Here is a 13,202-nt window from a genome sequence, read left to right as displayed (position 1 = left end):
TGAAGCATTTGCCGGTATTTACTTTGACACTTGTAAATGTTTTGTTGGTTTTCTTCAAAGCAAGCTCAAACAAAATCCACTACATCCTAGTTTTTTTTTTTTTTAGCAGTAAGCCTTTCTCCCTTCTCCTCTAAGGCATCTTGCAGCATGCCAAAAGAAAAGGAAAACCTCACAAGAAGAGAGTGTTTTCAAGTCCTAGGTGCTCTAAAAAGTCAAAAGATTGATGTATGGGCAGAAGTTTACTTCACTTGGTATAAACTTTTATTTTTTCATGTGATAAAAACCAAGAAGAAAACTCTTTGGGATAAAGTAAATCTGATTTTCTAGAGCGACGATCCTGCTGGGGATCGAACCCAGAATCTCCGGTTCCGTAGACCGGCGCCTTATCCATTGGGCCACAGGACCCTAGTTGACATGTACTCACGACTTACAAATTATATCCATTAATTACTTAGTTTCTGCGCTTGAATGTGCCGCGCGCCACCTTACACTGTATTCTCCACTTGCTAATTCTAGGCAGACTTTTCTTTTGTGCGCACTGCTTCTGGAAGCGGGTCTGCAAAAGTCGCGATGCAGGCACTCAAGAGCGGGGATTGGGCTCGTTACTTTGAACTGTCCATGGGTTTCTATACCTTTTAACCCATTTACCCATTGATTAAGTGGGGCATCTATCATCTATCATCTATCATGCAAATGAAGCGAAACTCCCATGTCGTCCCAAGATTTGAACTCTCCACCACTCACGTCTTGATTTGGAAAATTTTGACATAGCCAACCCAGCGAAGTCACGATGCTGATTTTACAGGCGACATCTTTAATATATATTTATAAAAAAAAATCATATGTCCCCTTCCCTTCCTTGTTTGACCACCCGCCATCCCTCCGCATACACCAAGTTATCATAATGCAGAGCGGGCAGTGGTAGAGGGGGTTCGAGATTTTTTTTTTTTTTGGGGGGGGGGGGGGGGGGGTGCGTGCATGGTACTATCTCTCTTCGCTGACATGGAAAGGGGGGGAGGGGAGGGAATCTCGGCAGGGTAAGGGTATCCAGAGACTATTGGGGTTTTATTTATGAGTGTGCCAGGTATGTAGTATAGTATGTGCCTACAAAAAGGAAAACACTAAGCGAATCTTTAATAGATGCCGAAAGGCTATGCGCACTCCACGTTGCAGAAGGGGGAGCTCGCACCCCATGTTGGCAGGGGCAACAGGGTAGGTGGCAGACCAGGAAAAGGGAGCAGGGACAGTGGGAACACTGTTTTTTTGAAAATCAGGCACACATACTTGCACTACTGAAATACTCCCAAATTCTTTTTTTTAATACTCACAAACCGTGAGGGAGAGATCATATAAAACTCAAAAAAATTACATGAAAAAGCATGCTCCAATCGAGCTATGGCATCCAAAGGTCCCAAATACAATAACAAGGTTAGTAAGGGAGCCACCCCATAAAAAATAATTATCTAGTTACAAGCAAAGCGAGAGCACACCGCTCCCCCAAGCGGGGAACCGAGACTCCATCACCTATCTAGATGCCCGTGCCACCCACATATTCGAGTAACCACTAAGAGAAACAAAGGACTTTCGACCTCAAGTTGCCATTGGAGGTATCTCTAGGGATCAAGCTTCAACGAGAGAACAAGCTTCATACCCAACATTTGCTCCGTTCGATGCCAGGAAGAAAACGATGCTACCACGAACCTGATTCCAAAACTTAAAATGTGCGTCAAATGTTCTTGCAGGTTTTCAATATATGGAGGTCTTCTTACCCCATACACTTAACTTCATATGTAAAGCTCAAAAAAATTGAACTTTTTCGCACCTCTTTTTTGACAGAGATTTAAGTATGAATTTTTTTTATTTTTTGTCAAACTTCATAGATTTTGTAGCCTCTTCAGTGAAACATCGTAAGAAAGTGTGTAAATTTTGTGAGAGGGCTCACACTAGATATACTTAATCATCACCATCTCCAAATTTGGCAAAGTTTAGGTTCTAAGGTAAAGTTAATAGTGCATTGCAATGTAGTTCGATCCAATAGACATCTCGTCAATCAACAAGTTTTTGCACCGTGGGTTTAACCAATGATGAATCTACTTAACATAATATGGCAAAAAGGAGTCCCCTTTACACGTGGCGCAAGCTGCAAGATGAAGGCTACATTCCAAAACCAAAAATAAGAGTGGCTCCTTGACACGCGATAAAGAGGGAGAGGTCGCCTTCGGTAACTGGCCGTACTAGTAAGACCCTAAAACAGGTGATATAGACAACAATGGTGTGTATTTGGGCCCACTCCCAAAAAGCATACATCCACACAACCAAGGTTAATCGAGAAAACCTCTGAGCTTTTGGTCATGCCAATTCAAAGGTTTTCTTGACTGACTTGGTCAACCCTTAATTCTTGATGACCCTCTCGACCACCTTGGTCAGTCTCGCAGCATTTGTTGAAGTTTATGCATCTCAAGTGGATGTCCAATGTGTTCTTCCTAGCTATTAATTTGTCTTTTATGTATTTATGTTACTTATTTGGCACGATTCTACGTAAGGCAATTTATTTTGGGTAGTCTATAAGCACACCCAAGCCCCCGTTAGAAATCATTAATTCATTGGTGGTTGGTTGGTTTAGAAACTCTCTTTCTTTCTCTCCCTTTTGCATTCTTTCCATTGCTTTATGCTTTTGGATCATCGACTTTGACAATGCTAAGCGTGGGGCACTTTTGTCGACAGTGTGAGGGTCAATTGTTTTTCCTTTTGAAACACAATCTTCGATAAAGGGCTGATCTATGAGGGAGAAAGGGAACCTCCAAGGTGGATTGTTGAGTGTTTTAGAATGATGCAGTTGGTCCTCAAATGGAGGGACTCCCTACTTCCGACGAAGGGTGGGAGTAGCTCTTGTGGAGACTGGTCGTGGCTTGAACCCTCGCAATTGTCAGGCCTAGGGTAAGACCGGGCGTGCCAAGACTCACACATGGTCAAGGGGTGCCATATTTAGCGGGCTAGGAGCCTATATATGGTGAGGTTGGGTGGAGAGTTGCATGATTGAGGCCATGCTGTCTTAAATTGGTATTAGAGCTCAAGGCGTGGAGGAGGGAGGAGAGCCTTGCATGGCTATGCATTCTCTCTCTCTCTCTCTCTCTCTCTCTCTCTCTCTCTCTCTCTCTCTCTCTCTCTCTTTTGCGGTGTTTCATGGTGAGCTTGGGCTGTGAAGAGGTTGGGTCGTGAGGATGTGGGCAAGCCCCCTAAGGAGGAGGTTGCAAGAAGATCTCTCTCTCTTGGAGGGGATGTGAGGACCGTGGGAAAGCATCCTCAGCAGGAGCTGGGAGCGGACAATGAAGGCTGCAGGAAGAGGCCTTAGTACACCCAAGGCCACATGGTGAGCTGCACAGCAAACCGCATGGCAGTGGTTCCAAAAAGTTTTGCCAGACCGAGCTGAACACTTTTCGACACAGCCACAAGGGATGGGGAGGTCCCCATCATCGCCCGCGAGCTTGTTTTCCCTGTGTAGTCGCTCACAGATGGACACCATGAAAGCTTCATTTTTAAAAAAAGTTATTCTTCATGCCCTAAATTGGGCAATACTCTAATTATGGGCTTCACCCACGGGCAAACAAAGCACAAGGTCTTCCATATTCTCCCGATTCTTCAAGGGACCATATGAGGATGAGTCGACCTACCTTGACCAGCCTCAAACAGCTTGGCACGACCCTTGCTGGGAGCGCTCGAGCGGGACGAGGAAAGTCCATACTGTAGCGAGGGCATTCGTGCACACAAGAAAGCGCCATGGAGTAAATTTTTGGCCAAGGGCCATCCCCCAGGGTTATAGATGCTCATGCCAAGGCTATAGTGATCAAGGAGGCCAGGATTGCGTGGCATGCAACCATGTCATGCACAACTCTGCAAGGAAGGACAATTGCTAGCACATGGTGAGGCTAAGAATTGTGGGGCAAACAATTTCAGGTATTCATACTTCTCCTTCATTAGCCATAAGGGCAAGGCTCCTCAGAAACACTAATATTGAAGATTGATTTGAGGATCATGCAAGCTCGAACGCTCCAGACATTTATGAATGGCAACAGCCAGGGCACTTCGTTGAAGGGGTTTCCAAAATTTTATATTTTAATGATACGGCAAGGCCACCCAGTAATGCTTGAGAATCTCACGTAGATTGGCACGGCCTGTTGCTAGCCTTGATGAAGGGTGTCAAGGTGTCCGGTATGACCGGCCATTTGTTCCAATTGAGACATCAACAGAAGTCTTAGGGCAATAGAAATCACGCTAATCAGGTATGACATTCTTAACTTGCAAGTGTTTTTAAGCTTCTCAATACAATGTACGACTCAACAAGGTTGATTATCTATAAATGCTCGACAAGGCCGACTTTCTTTTGCTATGCCATTTGTAAATTGGTAAGAGTATCTGTTAGCTATGAGCACCAGAACTCCATGAGTACTTATGTGAATCAAAGCTTCAATTTGGCATCTGGCATTGCGGTTTCCAAGGTTTGGAATATGCTATTAACATACAAACTTAGGGGAACTTGCGAAAGTGTCTATAGGTTATTATGTCCCAATAAGGCATATATGGTACACACAATAACTCACTTGAGCAATAGATAAAGACCCATCTTTCGATTACTAAACTACTTACTAACTGTTGGTGGTCAATTCTTGGACCCTTCACACTTGTACTTTCACAGAAAGGAGTTCACAAGCTACCAAGGGTAGGGGACAAGTTTAACTTACAAAGTTGACTTCAATCATTGTTAAACACGGTAGACTGTGTTGCTCACCGTTGGCTGCTAGGCTGAGAAATTTTCATGCAAAGTCTAACCAAGTGGTTCGACATTTTAGAAGCTAACCAAGGGTTTGGATTGCAAAGGAAACACCGAGGGTTAACGCTTTATACTGCTTGTTTTTCACCTAATCTTTCATTTAGTGTTCAACAAGTCACCAATATATTACCTCTTTACGGTTGGTTTTATGGTAAGGCATCTTTCCAAGTGTATCTTTCAGGTTTGCAATGTGCACGTGACTACGGGTAAGTGAACGTTATGCTCAACCTTCATGTATGCATATGATTTGGTTTTATTCCCTTTTTAAATTTTCTTTGCTTCACTTTTTCAAGTGGGATGAATAAGCTTGAATGATTTCATCCCTTTTGCTCTGCAGAGACATGACAAGGTCATGTAAGAGCACATAATTTTGGGTTGTAGTGTCCCAAATACATTTCTGCATTATGCAGTTATGGACCTATATGTAGGGTTTTCTTTGGCACATGTTGTCATATGGGACACAACATGGTCTGGGAACTCAAGGAGTTCAATTTAGCCAGTGTGGAGCAAGGTTAATGAGGTTCCCTCTCACTCACATCACAGAGTGATCTTTACGTAACCCTGGGACTGAATCAACTTATCAAACTTGATGTACCATTTCCTTGAGCCTTGCTTTAATCCTACAAAGCTTTCTTGAGTCTACATGCCAATTCTGCCCTTGTTGGCTTCTCAAGATTTATCAAAAAACCTTCTGGCTGTTTCATGTAAACATCCTCTTCAAGATCCCCATGAAGAAACATTGTCTTCACATCCATTTGGACCGATTCCAAGTCCTTGATGGCTACTAGACAAAGCACAAGATGCAATGTAGTCATCTTGACCACTAGAGAAGAGATTTCAACAAAATTCACGCCTTTCGTTTGCTTGAACCCTTTTGCAACCAATCTTGCCTTATACTTAGGCTTGGGATCATCTATGATATACTTCTTCTTGTACACCCATTTGCATGGAAATGCCTGTTTATCCACAGGTAACTCTATCAATTTTGAAGTTTCATTTGTTAAGATCAAGTTATACTCAGATTGCATAGCCTCTTTCCACTTCACACTATCATCCATTTGAATGGCCTCTTTGTAGCAAGTGCGTTCACTGCAAATCAATGACTAGCAAGTAGTCCAATCCTCGCTCAAAATTCCCAGGTGCACGAGATGTGCGAGTAGATCTCCAAAGTGCTTGACTGTTGGATTCTGCTCTCTCTGGAGCAACATGTGTGTTTGTACTAGTGGAAGGTGAATCACTAGCACGTCCAACATTCTATGTAACTGACAATGAGGAAACTTCCTCTCAAATTGTACTCTACGATACTCAATGTCTTTCACTAGCTTTTTATGCATCTTAAACTCGTTGAATATCACTTGTGAGATGTGTATGACCTTCTTAGATTTTGAGTGCTAGAGACGATATCCCATCTCTCCATCTACACCATATCCAATGAAGATGCACTTGATTTGGGGTCCAGCTTTTGTTTGAGCTTTGGCAAGCATTTGCAGGTCAATGTTTTTTTGGGCGAGCTTGAAGAGCTTAGTTTGCTCATATTTTTTATTTAGGCTCATTTTGACCTCCCTTTCCACTACATGCGCAATACTACACAGGCTATTTTATCATTTTGTGCAAAAAACTTGTCAATGTTGTATTTTGCATAACATGTCCCTTATAATCCTCTATGGTTTGTACTATATAGCATATGTTTTTTCCGCTTTCTTTTTCCTCTTTTTGGGTATTCACATCAGGTGCAACATTTACCATGGTTGGCAACAACACAGAATGTGTTCAAGATGTTTGCTGCTGAGGACAGATTGGATGGGGACAATTACCTATGTGAGCTTATATAATGCAACATGTTCTTGTGTCAAAGGGTGTTTTGAACATTGTGCAGGGAATTGATGTACATCCTGGTTCTGAGGATACAGGTGATGTTCAGGATGTTGCAGGTCTTGCTACAAGGATTACTGATGTTAACAATGTTTTGCCTACGGTCGAGCAGGCTCGTTGGGATGTAAAAGATGTGCAGGCTCATGCATTGATTGCGTTGTCTGTGAAGCACACTATTACTCGCCACATTTGTTTAGTGAAATCTGCAAAACATGCTTGGGATATTTTGGCTGGTCTTTATGCAAGTCGCAATGAGACAAAAATTGCATTGTTGCGTAAAGAGTAGAGTCGAAGATTATGCATGAGGAAGATGATATGGACACTTTTCTTGTTGGTGTCAAGGATATCAATGAGAAACTTATTTTTGTAGGTGAAGTCATTTCAGACAGTTCCCTTGTACAGATTGTTCTTGATGCCCTGCCAGATTCTTACCATACTTTTGCTAGTGCTTGGAGACTTATGACCCAAGAAAATCCTGAAGTTGTCAAGTTTGATGCATTGTGCACATTGTTGTTGCAAGATCCACTTTCCAAAAAAATAAGGACTAGACAGCATGCAGTTGAACATGCTTTTATTGCTTCTCAAAGAAAAGGTGGTAACATCAATGCAGCCACTTCTCATGGTTCTTCTACGAGTGGAAAATCACCTATTTCTAATGCTTCTGTTGGTAGCAATTTGTCTGGGAATTTTGGTGATAAGGGCAAAAAGAAGATACATTGCCATTAATGTAATGCTAATGATCACTTGATCAAGCAGTTTCCTAAGTTGAAGACCAAAGAGGCTAAGAAGAAAGAGGGTGGTTCCACTACAAATGATGGTTCTACTACAAATGCATCCATTGTCGATTCGTCTGTGAAAGGAGATTGTGATGCTGATGTTGATGCAGAATGGGCTTTTAGTGAAGAGTGTACCTATAATCTTGTTGTCCATGATGCATGCATGTCAGTTGTTGCTACAAATTCACATGTGTGGTATTTTGATAGTGGTGCTACAAAGCACATTACCTCGCCATTGTTGATTCTTCTGCGAAAGGAGATTGTGATGCTGATGTTGATGCAAAATGGGCTTTTAGTGAAGAGTGTACCTATAATCCTGTTGTCCATGATGCATGCATGTCAGTTGTTGCTACAAATTCACCTGTGTGGTATTTTGATAGTGGTGCTACAAAGCACATTACCTCACATCGTGAATTGTTCACCTCTCTTGAGTCTATCCCTCATGGGTATTTAGTTACTTGTGCCAACAATGTCTCTATCCGGTTCAGAGAGTTGGAAATATTGTGCTTACTGCTGCAAATGGAAATTCTTTCACACTTGTTGATGCACTTTATGTACCTGGGATCAAGAAGAATCCTTTGTCTATATCTGCACTTGCTAAACTTGGTCTTCTAGCCAAATTTGTGGATGACAGATGTACAGTACATGATCTCAGTTTTGGTAATTGTTGCATCCGGGATTTTATGTCGTAGGTTGTATAAGCTCACTTTGTATGACAAGTGTGGGTAGAATTTTGCAAATGCAATTGTGGATTCTAAGGCTATTTCAAATGCAAAACTTTGGCATGCACGTTTTTAGACATCTAAATTTTGCCAGTTTGTTGCGTTTGCAGAAATTTGATATGGTTGCTTCTTTACCGCCTCTCAAAGCACCTCTCAAACATGTTTGTGAAGGTTGTATTTTGGGTAAGATGCACCGTTCTAAGTTTCCAAAGGATGTTTGAGTTAGTGCCACATGCAGGTTGCATCTTGTGCGCATAGTGATGTTTGTGGATCCATGCAAACTCCGTCCTTGGGCAATTACCTTTACTTCGTGAATTTCATTGATGATTACTCCATGCATGCATGTATATATCCGCTTAAAGCAAATTCTGAAGTATTTATGTGCTTCAAACAATTTTTGGCTATGGCTAAAAATGTCTCAAAATGTACTATGGCACCCTCCGCTCCGATCGAGAGGGGGAGTATATGTCTCATGAATTCAATGCATTTCTGGCTAATTGTGGGATAAAACACCAATGTACAGTTCCTTATATGCCTCAGCAAAATGGTGTTGATGAGAGAAAAGATATTACTTACGGAAATGGCACGATGTATGGTCAAAAATCAATCTTTGCTGCATTCATCTTGTCTTGAGGCCATCACGTGTGCCACTTATGTACTAAATAGGTGTCCTACAAAAGCTTTGTAGTCTATGACTCCATATGAAGCATGGCATGATAGAAAGCCTTCTATTGAGCACATGCGTGTTTTTGGTTGTTTGGCATATGCTTTGGTGCCACAAACACAATGCAGGAAATTGGATGATAAGGCTATCAAATGTATTTTTGTTGGTTATAGTGTAGAAAGCAAAGGTTACAAGTTGTATCATTTGCAAACAAAGTGTATCTTGGTCTCACAGGATGTCGTGTTTGTGGAAGATTTTGTTCAACCCTTGTTGTCATGTACTAGAGACAATAATGTAAGCTCATAGGACATTTATGACACTTTGTTTCCTCTTTCCAATGGTGGAAGTTTGAATGTAAATTCCAATGACGCAAATGTACAACCAATGGGGGTTTCTAAAAATGCTATAGATCAGCCTATTACTGATGCAGATGTACATGATTTACTTGATGAGGAAAGGACTGAGAGAATGAGCAGGCTAGAGGTATGCCTAAATGTCTGGTGCATATGTTGTGTGATAGTAAATTGGATGCACCTTTGTCTAGCCGTACTCGTTCAGGTTCTTGCCACGCATCTTATGCATCAAACTGTTATGCTTTGGTTGTGTCTAGCTTACATGATGTTGAGAAACCTCTGTCTTTTGATGAAGCACAAAACTCAAAAAATTGGATGGCTGTCATGCAATTAGAACACGATGCACTTATAGAAAATGAAACATGGAATTTATGTGATTTGCCTCCTAGAAAAAAGGCCATTGGTACAAAGTGGGTTTATAAGTTGAAACGCAAGCCGGATGGTGAGATTGATCGTGATAAGGCTCGACTTGTTGCAAAAGGTTATGCACAACCAAAAGATATAGATTAGGAAGTGAATTTTGCTCCCACTTGTCGTATGACTACTGTGCATTTTCTATGTTTCACACAACATGATCATCATCATTATAGTCAGTATCCATCATGGGCATTTAACAGTGCATAGAACCCATTTTCGCTATTTTAGCCATTTTTCACTTATTATAAATAAGTAAATTTGTTAAGAAACTGGATAGGGCAAATTTGCTAAGCTCTATAAATGAAACCTAGTGCTAGCACTTTCTGGCAAAAGAGGCAGCAGAAGTCCTACAACTTGCAGTGCACCTTCTCAGCAAGATCGGCAGAACTCCCTAGCGTTTTCAGCCATGAATAGCATCCAACATTTTTTGCAGCAGATCAGCCTTGGTGTTTTGCTACAGAGGGACCAGCGTTTACAGATTGCGGATCGGCATAGCATTTTTGCTACAGACCAACTAGCGTTTCCGATTTGCAGCACTACCTAGTGTTTTGTAGTTTCTAGCGAGAATTCAATCCAAGCACTTCATTAATTTTTGTTTCAGCACTTAGACTCCGCAAGTACAGCCCCAAGCCTCGCAGGTCTCACCTTCCCCTAGTAGATCCTTGCCGCACGATCAGATCAGATAGCGTGCAATAAAAATGATCCATGCGAGGCACTATGGTGTGTTAAAGTAGACATGCATGTGTCACCACGTCTATCTGTAGAGAAACTACTCTCAAAATGATTGGCAAAATTGCGTGAAAGGCGCTGTGTTTGTAAGTGTATGGAAACTTGGAGAATCGGTGTGCCCTGTAACATGCATGTCGGTGTAGATATGTGCCGATCTCCACCACTGGAAAAAAATGTGCTAGTCGAGTAACCTCCAAGAGTGTCATAGCTAAAAACCGTGCCATAAAGTCTGATCGGTGCGCTTGGTGCTGATACCGGGTGTCACTCCTCTATGGTAGAGGTACCTCACCCATGCACGTCGCAAGCACAGCCATCTGCGGGGAAAACGATCGTCCGCAAAAAGATCAGCGTCCACTCGGATGTCAAAATTTAGCTGTAAGGAAGTCAGTGCCAAGCTGCAAACATGGTGTCAAAATGGAAATACGTCGATGTCGAGGCCGCCTCTCGCCGTCGGACGGGAGCCTCCTAATGCCAAGATGAAAACTTTGCTATCTCTCTCTCTCACACACGCTCACTCTCCTTCTCACAACTTGGCTCTCTCACTCTCTCAATCTCTCACACGCTCACTCTCAATCAAGCTCTCTTGCTCGCTCTCTTTTGAGAAAATCTCTCTCTCTCACACAGCTCTCAAGTTGTGCTCTCTCTCACTCTCTTTGTTTGTCTCTTTAGCGCGTGATGTCGATGGTTGAAGAGTCGGGTGAGCGGGGGCTTGTCGTGGGAGTAGCTCCTTGCACACAAGGCTTTGATCTTTAAATTTAAAATTAAAAAAAAACTTTGTCTCTTTAGTGTGTGATGTCAGTGTGGTCGAAGAGTCGGGTGAGTGGGGGGCTTGTGGTGGGAGTAGCCCATTGCACACAAGGGTCTAATCTTGAAATTAAATAGAAATTTGATTTTTGTAGACTGTCGAAAACTTTGCCTACCAAGTCTGACGAGCTGTAGAAAAATTGACGATTGTCGGTGTGTGTGTGTGTGTGTGTGCGCGCACATGCGTGGATGCCTTGGTCCACAGCTGCTTGCTTCTACCTCCTTGCTCACGGGCTCAATTATGCCCCAAAGTTTCCAGCTCTTTTGAGTGCTCTCGGCTCTGCTACTTGCAATTCCCCCCAGTTGCCTGCTCACGGCTCAGTTAAAGCTTCAAAGCTTTCTCAAAAAATTCCAAAGCTCATCCCGATTCTCTGCTTGGTCATGCACATCTTGCCAAACCCCCTTGCTCGGGGTCTGTGCACATGCGGTTAGCAAAGGCTTGGGAGTCATGCTCCTGGGCTTTGATACCGCTTGATGGATCCGATCTTATGAGTGCAACCAAAGGAGAGAAGGGGAAGGGGATGATGATGGTAGAAAGTATCTTGGTGGAGCTGTAGGGAGTGGTTAACTATCTTCTCTTATTCTCCTTATGAAAAAAAGAATACAAGAGGAGGGACGCCCGGCCATAGGCCATTGGTTTGAAACCTAACATTACTTTGCTATCTTGTTTACCCGGAGTGATCTCAAGGACCCTTTGGATGGTTTTTGTAACCATATTTCACTTTGGGCTTCTTTATCCAGTAGAGTCTTGCAGCTCACACTTGCTCCATTTGCACTACTAAGGACTATAGATATTCTCATTGGTGGTTCTCTTGAAGTTTCATGTCCTGCTTCTATTGTGGTATCATCTTGCTTTAGCTTGGTCTCTAGGGAAGGTGATTTGAAACTTTGTATTCCACTCAAACTTACATCTGCTGACTCAATTGGCATGAGTAATCGGCCTTTGGACTTCCTATTGATTCATGGTTGTCTTCAACCTTGATCTTCTTTACTTCTAGTTTTAATGGCATTTCTTGCTAAATAGCTTTCATGGTTGTTGTTTTTTGTTGAAATACACTTGCTTTTGCTTGATTTTCTCCAAGTTCTCTAGGTTTTCCATTGGGTGGAGGAATCATCTTCCATAAACTTTGCTTTGTCTTCTATCTCCGTTTGAGTTGTACTTAAGGACTTTGTGTTGTCTTCCATTGGTGACTAGTTCTGGTCTTCATTCTTGGTTGTCTTTGAATACTGCATCTTATTTGAACTCCATATCTCTAGAGGCCAATGAAATTCCCAATATAATGTCATTTGGAACGCCTTTTACTATTATCACATGAAACTGAGCCATGAGGGTCTGTGAACCTATTTGAATGGTGGTGGAAATGATTCCCTAGCATTCTGCTTGTTTGTTTCTAGATATGCTAACAAATACAGGAGCATCTTCCAGCTGTGGTTGGCCACATTTGTTCCAAGTGCAAAAGGACATGAGGTTCTTGTCTAGCTAGAAGTCTAGCTTTTTTTGCTTGATATATTTTCCTCATGTTCAAAAGTAATGTTGCATTTTATCTTCTCAGAATTTCTTTATATGTTGACTGATTTTGCTATGGCGGTGTCCTTAGGTTGAACTTTTTCTGCAACTTCTTTGCTTTGATCACTTGCTTCATTCAATGTTGGCTCATTTAGTTGTGATGTTGCACCTTTTGCTTTCAATTGTTGTACATTATCTACCTACATTTGGGTAGATTTCGATCTTAGAATATCCATTGTACTTTTTGGCAGAATCTATCTCTTTGGAGGGGATTTTGGTGGTGACTTTTGTGTAGCCTTCTTAGCTCTAGCTTTGGTTTATTTTGAGCTATCTGTCATCTATTCTGTGGCTTGGGATTTTGCATCAACTTGAAATAATCTTTGACTTTAGTACGACCATCCATAGGGGTTTGTACAAGGCCATGAACTTGCCGGTATTCAGGCCATTTGCATCTTGATATGCATATGTGAGCTTGGTCATATGCAATTTCTTGGACAGTATTAGGTTGATTGGTTTTTGACTTTGACTTT

General features: G+C 42.1%; 1 non-coding gene across 1 annotated transcript; it reads right to left on the bottom strand.

The window, feature by feature from the left end:
- Positions 1–332: 332 nt before the first annotated feature.
- TRNAR-ACG (transfer RNA arginine (anticodon ACG)) lies at positions 333–405 on the bottom strand. Its single transcript has one exon. It is a non-coding gene; the product is annotated as a tRNA-Arg (tRNA).
- Between the last annotated feature and the right edge of the window lie 12,797 nt (positions 406–13,202).

Source organism: Adiantum capillus-veneris, chromosome 14 (assembly GCF_014529385.1).
Source record: "Adiantum capillus-veneris isolate H3 chromosome 14, ASM1452938v2, whole genome shotgun sequence".
NCBI classification, from domain to species: domain Eukaryota; kingdom Viridiplantae; phylum Streptophyta; class Polypodiopsida; order Polypodiales; family Pteridaceae; genus Adiantum; species Adiantum capillus-veneris.
The sequence above is the reverse complement of the archived record's forward strand: the minus strand, read 5'-3'. Positions and strand labels throughout refer to the sequence as shown.